General features: G+C 33.8%; 1 long non-coding RNA gene across 1 annotated transcript; it reads left to right on the top strand.

The window, feature by feature from the left end:
• Positions 1-6,199: 6,199 nt before the first annotated feature.
• On the top strand, positions 6,200-7,991 carry LOC129301708 (uncharacterized). Its single transcript, XR_008591076.1, has 3 exons — positions 6,200-6,435; positions 6,898-6,970; positions 7,933-7,991. It is a non-coding gene; the product is annotated as an uncharacterized LOC129301708 (long non-coding RNA).
• The last annotated feature ends 869 nt before the right edge of the window (positions 7,992-8,860 follow it).

Genomic DNA, 8,860 nt, shown 5'->3' with positions numbered 1-8,860 from the left:
GAAAGAACATAAAGAGGAGTAAAAGTGTCTGGTATGTGAGACACCAAGGTATAAAGAAAATAAAGCTCCTGTGAAAGTGCTATAGTATCTTCCAATTATACCAAAGTTTAAATGATTGTTTGCTAATGAAAAGGATGCGAAGAATCTGAGATGGAATACGGATGAGAAGATTTCATATGGAAAGTTTGACATCCAGTCGATTTAAAGTTGTGGAGGAAAATTGACACTTTATTTCTTGAGTTTGGTAGTGATCCAAGGAACCTCAAGCTTGGACTTAGTACGGATGACATGAATCCTTATGGCAGCCTTAGTAGCATACATAGTTCATGGCTTGTTTTGTTGGTGGTATACAAATTATCTCCCATGTTGTGCATGCAACGCAAGTATATCATGTTGTCTATATTCATTTCAGGACCAAAACAATTAGGAAATGACATTGATGTTTACCTAAGACTCTTAATCAAAGACTTGGAAAAGTTATGGGAAGTAGGTGTGGATGTGTTCGACGCAAATCAAAAGGAAGTATTCAAGCTGCATGCGATGATCTTTTTCACTATAAATGACTTCCCTACATATGAAAACTTGTCAGGCTACAGTGTTAAAGAGCATAAAGTATGTCCGATTTGTGAAGCAAGAACATACTATCATCAACTTGATCATGGAAAAAAGATGATCTATCTTGGCCATAGGAGATTTCTTGAAGAGGATCACCGTTATCTTAAAATGAGGAAAGCTTTCTATAGTGGTTAAGAGCATGGAACTGCCCCAAAACCATTAACAGGAGAGCAAGTTTATAAACAGGCGAAAGACATCAATGTTACCTTTAGTAAAACTATAAAGAATAGTAAAACATATATATATATATATATAGATATATATGAAAAAAGAGATCTATCTTCTTTCACCTTCCATATTAGCGCCATCTTGATTTGAGACATTGTATTGATGTCATGCATATAGAGAAGAACGTGTGTGATACCATTGTTGGAATGCTTCTTGACATACCAGGCAAGTCTAAGGACAGTGTGAAGGCAAGATTGGATTTGGTGGACATGAAAATTATAGAAGATTTACATCTAAGGCTGGTTGGTAAGAGGATTTACTATCCTCTAGCTAAACATACTTTGTGCAAGGATGAGAAAACAAGCTTTTGTGAGTGCTTACATAGCATGAAAGTTTCCTCAGGGTATTCTTCAAATTTTAAGAAGCTTGTGTTGATGAAGGATTTAAAATTAGTGGGCCTCAAGTTTCATGATTGTCATGTCTTAATGCAACAACTACTACCAGTGGCTATTTGAGGCTTTTGGAAAGATGAATTGAGAGACGTCATAACTAAAATTTACTTTTTCTTCAATGTTATATGCTGTACAGTCTGTGAGCCTGAAGAATTAGATGAATTAGAAAATGAAGCATATCTTATCTTGTGCCAACTTGAAAAGCTCTTTCTTCCATCTTTTTTTAACATTATGACACATTTAATTGTTCATCTAGTGAGAGAGATAAAATTATGTGGTCCTGTTCATTTATGATGGATGTACCTAATTGAAAGAGCAATGAAAGTTCTAAAAGAATATGTGAAGCATCTATTGTTCAAAAATATGTCTATGAAGAAGCAATGAAATTTTGCCAAAGTTACTTGAATAATGTACGACCCGTTGGATTGAGACAATGTGATGCCAAAAATCATAAACATGGCATTTCTGTGAAGACCACTGATCCTTATAAATTGCAACAAGCATATTTACATATCTTGAACAACAATGATCAAGTTCAAGACTATATAGATCCATATAAAGAACTTGTGATGAAGCAAAATAGTTGAATTAGGATGACTGATCAAACACTAATTAAAGAGCATAACAATACTTTTGCTAAGTGGTTCAAGTAAAAGGTTGAGAAGGAATATTGTGTTTTTGATATTGTTAAAGGGTTGGCACAAGGTCCTGAGTGTGATATTATATGTTGGACTACATTTGATATTAATAGCTATTTGTTCTACACGAAGTTTCTAGACAAGAGGAGTAATGTGTAGAATAGTGGTGTTACACTAATAGCCTCAGGCATGCACTTCTCCAGCTTGAAAGACCCAAATCCTTTGTTCGCATCCATACCTTATTACGGGGTTATTGAAGGGATATGGTAGGTTGACTATATTAAATTAAAAATTATTATTTTTAAATGCAAGTAGGTTGATGTTAAAAATGATTTTTATTATGATACACTACTACAAAAACGTAAATATAAGAGCCATGAAAAATGACGGTCAAATAAAAATATGTCATATATGAGATAGGCGGGTGACGGTAAGAAAATAAATGACAAGTGTTCAAAAATCATCATATATTGTTAGACTTTAAATGACGGGTATTAAAAAAACCTGCCATTTATTTCAGCCTAATGTTTCAATTATTGGAAGGAAAAAAATAAAAAATAAATTTCAACTTTAAATGACAGGTATTTTACTCGTCATATAAAGTTTAAATAATATATGACGATTATACAAACAATAGTCATATATTGGTGCTCACCATTTTAGATTCTTAAATTAAAAAAATAAAAAATTTTAAAACTTTAAATGACAAGTGTTTTAAACACCCGTGATTTAAAGTTCGAAATAATAAATGATAGGTTTTTTAAACACCTGTCATATATTCGGGGCCAACATTTCATTTTCTTGAATTAAAAAAAATTTAGGCTTTAAATGACAGACATTTGTTGTCTCTGTTTTCTCACCCATTTGTTGTCTCTGTTTTCTCTCTTCTCCACTTCTACATGAAATCGGTAGAAATCTCTCAATCTACCTCCATTGTTGCTGTTGACCACCTTAGTCACTCACCGACGTGAAAGTGCTCCTCCTACACCGTCTGTTGCCTCTCTCATTTACTTCCTCTTTGTGTTTCATCCTCTCTTCTCTAAGGTATATGGGTTTGTGATTTCTATGGTTTTTCTTCATTTTCTTCCAATATGCTTAGATTTCTAGATTATGGGATTGATTTATTTAATATTATGGATTGTTTTATTAGTTGATTTTTGTTGTTTAAATTTCTCCTCATTTTTGGCCCATTTTAGTATTGTGGGGTGTCAAAAATTGCTAATGTTTGGTGTTTTATTGACTTGAGAATGATCGTAGATGATATGCTTAGCCTTAAGATGATTATTAAGATGAAAATTAGTGATCAAAATGGGATATTTGTGATGATTGTATTTTTCTATGAATTTTGACTGATTTATTTCAATAATTTTTAATTTAAATTTCGTGCATTGTTTGATTAGAATGGTTTTATCGTTCAAAACTAAATATTGAAATGTACTAGTATGCCAATTTTCATTACAATTGGATTTCATTTTAGTGATAAAAACTGACGCGTGGTTTCTGTAAAAATCATTGATATTTTATTGATATTTTTACATTTGGTAAAGAATGATTTGTTATTGGCTTGAGATTGCTAATATAGGATATGTGTAATCTTAAAATGATCAATGAGACATAAAAAATTGATTCAAAATGATGTTTATAATGTTTTTTCTTTTTTTCTATGATTTTTGAACGGATTTTATATAGAATTTTATAATAATTAGAGTTAATTTGAAAATGCTATTTTGTGAGAATTTCGTTAGTTTTGTGATTGTATATGATTGAAATTAGTTTGTTGAGTGAGATGCCAAGATTGAAAAGAGGGTTTTAGCTTGAGAAATACTTTCTTTATGCTGTTATGCTGCTGAATTTTTATCGGCAGTTGAAAGAGTATGTGAATGCTCATGTACTGTGACTCATGATTCATTAATTACTCTATATTATATGGAGAGTCATTAATTTCTTTATTGATAATCTTTCTATCATTTCTTTCCTCTCCATATTCATGAGTCACTGATCACATTTTCTTCAATGGATTGTCTTTTAGATTAAAAAGTTATAGATAAAGAATGGATGTCTTCCAATCGATTAACTAAAGAGTATTTGAATGGTGTGAAAGAGTTTATGAGGTTTGTTCTTGAGCATGTAAAAGACCCTAGAAGAATAGTGTGCCCTTGTGTAAAATGTGGTCTTTTGAAGCAAATTAGTGCACATGAGATGGAAGACCATTTAGTGTGCTATGGAATTGATGAAAATTACAAGTGTTGGCATAAGCATGGAGAGACTAGAAGGGATGAGTCTACTAGTAATTGAGAGTATAAAGGAAGCTTTGAATCAGATGATCATGACACAGATACTCATAAGGGTGACTGTCTTAGAGAGATGGCCAATGCAATTGAAAGGAAACTTGAGGATTGTCCTAAAATGTTAGAGATATTGAAAAGTGATGTAGAGAAGCCCTTGTATGCTGGTTGCATTGAATTCACAAAGTTATCGGCAGTGTTGAAATTGTAAAACTTGAAAGTGAGCAATGGATGGAGTGATAAGAGCTTTACAGAAAATCTTACACTTATAAAACAACTTCTACCTATGAACACCGAGCTTTCAAGGACTATGTATGAGGTAAAACAAATTCTACACTCAATTGGTATGAGTTATGAGAAAATACATGCCTATCCTAATGATTGCATATTATTTAGAAATGAATATGCATTATTAATGAAGTGTTCAAAATGTAATGTCTTACGCTACAAAGAGAATGGGAAGAGTCCAAAGAAGGCATTACGGTGCTTTCTTGTTATACCTAGATTTAGACGGCTATACAATAGTGCAGAGGATGCAAAAAATTTGACATGGCATGCGGATAAACGGATCAAAGATGGGAAGCTTTGACATCCAACTAACTCTTCTCAATGAAAAAAAAATTAATCTCAATTACCCTGATTTTGGAGCAGAAGATAGAAACCTTCACTGAGGTCCCCGACTTGATAAGGCCATTAGTTTCACAAGAATAGTGGGATGAATTTGTTGCTCAACGTCTCGAGGGACAATTTTAAGTAAGAATAGTGAGATGAGTTAATTTTTTATTATTTTTGGTATATTTAATTTTATTGATATGATTCTATGTGTTTTGCATAGGAGTTGAGCCATAAAAAGAAAGAGTTACATGAGAAAGGTCTATACCCTTACAAGAAGGGGCGCATAAGATATATAGGAATTGAGCAACAAATGGTAAGTTAATATTTATACTATATAATTTTAGCTTATTTCATGGATATATGTATTATACTCACATTTAAATTTACTTAAATTCATAGATCGAGTGAGAGGGTTTAGGAGAAAGCTCAGTTTCACGTCACAGACTATTCATAGAAGGCCAAACTAATAAAGAAGGAAACATTGTTGATGAACATGTTTAGGAGCTTATTGACAAGTGTGTAAGTACATTAACTTAACACTTTTTTTATACTCAATCAACTAATTTAACTTTCTTACTATATATTGCATAGGCCGAGATTGAGAAATGTGATAACCCTTATAAAAATAAATTAATATACATATATATATGATAATTGGTTTACGTATGTTTATATTAAATCCTTATACAATTATGCTAATAGAGGAAGCTGATGTAGTGGTAGTTGGGCTGGATTATTTTCATTTGGTCCCAAGTTCGAACCATAGTGAGCCCATAGAATATTTTTCTTCCTTTGCTGATTTTCCTCATAAGAAAATTACCAAATTACCCCTAACATAATTATATTTTTATTTACTCTTCTTTTGTTCTTCAGAAAGGATTCTGGAGCAAAAGAGAAAGAGAGAGTCGGTGGAGAGAGTAAGAGAAATCCTAGGTCTAGAAATTTCACTTCCTCCGTATACAGCAGTCACTGGCGTTGAGGTTCCGTCCGCCGTTGCTAGTGGATTGAGGTGTGCGTAAGTGGCTTCCTTCTTCCTTGCCGTGACGCCGTCTGATGTGTATGCGGGCTCGAGCTGCAACTCGCCTTCTCCTCTGTTCTGGGTGTTATAAAAGAGCACGCTAAACCTTCTCCTTCTTCCTCCTTGAATCGTTGCTGCTTCTCTTCAGTTTTAGCTGTTATTATCGTCGGTACGCTTGCCTTTACTCCATCTGTCGTTGGTCAGTCAACGAGTGATCTTTGCACTCTGTTTTCTTTATTTATTTCAGATCACCGAGCTCTTTCTCCCTTCTTTATCCAGGTGCATGTGTGAGTATTTAGATCTTCCTTCTCTTTATTATCACCAGTGATTATTGTAAGAAAGAGTTGGAGACTTGTGCTGCACCGATTGCTCCGGCTATCTTTCGTGCTCTTTGTCTCTGTTTTTTTTTCCTCTTCGTTTTCTGTTTTGGTTCTATCTGTGGCGTCATCTTCGAGTAACAGCTGGGATGAGAAACCAAGTTGCCAGAGCTGCGGCAGTGCTGTTATGAATATGGATTATTGTTGCTGATTCATTTCCTGTGTTTCCTTGCGAGTAGTGCTCAGTTTTCTGCGTCCCTGTTCTGCTGCAATCTTCATTTTCTTCTTCTTTCTCCTTTGTTGTCCGCTGCCATCTGGGTTGAGAAGGTGAGAAATTTTAAACTCTCCTATTGCTAATCCACTATGTCGTGAGAGTAAGAGATAAGGACATGTGTGACGTGCGTATACGTGAAATGCAGAAGTAGAGTTGTATGCGCTACTATTACTGTTTGGTATATGTAATCATGGCAACCTCACATTGTTCTGTCATTATTCATGCTGTTACGTAAGAAAAAGAAGAAAAAGGAAGAAGAAGAGAGGAGGAATTTCTATTTAAATGAATATTGCGGTTATGCAAGGAAGCAAGATGATATTGTAGATTGAGATTCCAATTAGAAATTATGGAATTAGACGATATTGCAAGATCTCAATAAAACTGAAAAAAAAAATTAGGAAGGAAAAACATTAACATCAACTTCGACAATTATGTATGTATGTATGTTGTTTGGTAAAATACCCAGGACAAATTTATTTAATTATTTAATTATTTATTTATTTATATTCTAATAGGGTGTGCAGAAGAAAGGGAACCTGACCAAAATTGAAAGAAAGGATATCTTTAAAAATTTTGAAGCTCCGACGAGTAAGTGAATAGCATTCCATTTAATATTTTATCTTTATTTTAATAGCCTCTTCCTGAATTATTTTTCTTATGAATTATATTAATTATGAAAATTTTAAGATATCAGTGAAAGACAAACGAGTTATGATATATGCATTCATTGATTTTTACAAAGATATTTCCAAGTTTGATGGAAGTAATCTTGTATGGTTGTTAAACTTTGAAATTTATTGGATACTCGATTAATACAAAGTTATGATTTTGACAAACGTTGAGATTTGACACAATTCATGCGAGTTTGATTTTGAAAATGACAATTTAAATTCAAAATAATCATTTCTCTCGCATGTTGAAATGGGATTTCTAAGAGAACTTTACACAGAACACTGTTACTAACGGCAGTTCCGTTAGTCCGTAGCGCGCTGTGGTTAAATACTAGCTAGTTTGTTTCGTGAGTTTTATTCTCACGTTTGGTATTCGTGGGCTTCATACCCGCGTTTGATTTCGTGGCCTGAGCCACGTTTGGTTACTTACCCTCGTGGGCTGTGTGTCCACGTTTGATTCGTCGCTCCGGCTGCGTTTGGTTATTTACCCTCGTGGACTGGTGTGTCCACGTTTGTTTTCGTGGCATAAGCCGCGTTTGGTTATTTACCCTCGTGGACTGAGTGTTCACGTTTGTAACCTGTTCTGTTGAGTTCTCGAAATTTTAAATGTTGATTAATATGTATTTTTGAAATTTATCCGGTGTTGACTAGTAATTTGTATTACTTTGAGTTATATGAGAGCAAATGGTTTCTTTAAGCATGAGAACATAAATTGTTCTCTACTTATTCTTATTTTTCAAATATGATTATAATTTATATGCTTATAATTTTGGTGGAATTACTTTCAATTATTTGACACCATTATTAGAGACTGTCAATTTAAATTTTAAGAATTTTATTATGGGAATGCTATTCACTGGAAAAATTATTTGGCTTCAGATTGGTTAGCTGACGCCGATTCTACCAGCAACCTCAAAAGGGCAACTAGCTACAGTGGGTGGATATTTTGATTGGTATTATTGTCTTTATGTAAATATATAATTTGTATGTCCTTTTAATTTGAGAGAAGAATAGATGCTCCACATAGGTTGTTGATAAACTTTATTTTTGATCTGTATATGGGTTGTTGGCTGGAAGGAGCTACGCTCCTGATTTATACTGTTATCTGTCAGAATTTTGTTGTAGAATTCTCGGGAGATCCTAGTTACAGGGGAGGTTCTGCCGAAATTTTTACAAAAATATCGACACTCTTTTATAATATTAAATCCAATAAGTTATTTTAAATTTTCATAGGATTTGATTAAATTTTGTTCCTTTTTTTTGTAAAAAAAAAATGAAAAAATGAAATCAATGTTTATTTTAAGGCTTACGGGAATGTGTAAGTGACTCATACCCGTGCCGGTCACCCTCTATTTTGGGGTGTGACAATTTGGTATCAGAGCCAAGGTTTTTACATATAAAACCATGTGGAGCAGAAACTTGCCAGTGAGGTTTCAATTATCATTATGAACCCGGGCATAATTATAATTGAGACATCATTGGAAGTTCTATAGGAAGTTTTCAAACGACGTTTGTTTTTTTTTATTGACTTTTTATTATATAAAGGAATTGTATTTTGAATTAAATATTTCTTTTGTTTCTTGATATAGTGAAATATGCCACCCAGACGTCGAGTATCTACCAGGAGCTCCACTAGCAGTAGAGCCTCTGGCAGAATTTCTCCGACAGATGATATGCCCTTGAGAGGTAGAGGACGGCGTCAGAGTAGGATCAGGGCTAGGGGTGGTCGAACCCTTAGGCCCCTTCAAGATATTCCTTCTAGAAGTGATCGAGTAAGTTCTCAATCTGAAGAACAAACAGTCCCTTC

The sequence above is a fragment of the Prosopis cineraria genome, unplaced genomic scaffold, assembly GCF_029017545.1.
Source record: "Prosopis cineraria cultivar Desert tree isolate PC_DT_omini unplaced genomic scaffold, ASM2901754v1 PC2, whole genome shotgun sequence".
Lineage (NCBI taxonomy): Eukaryota > Viridiplantae > Streptophyta > Magnoliopsida > Fabales > Fabaceae > Prosopis > Prosopis cineraria.
This window is presented reverse-complemented; position numbering and strand designations above follow the sequence as displayed.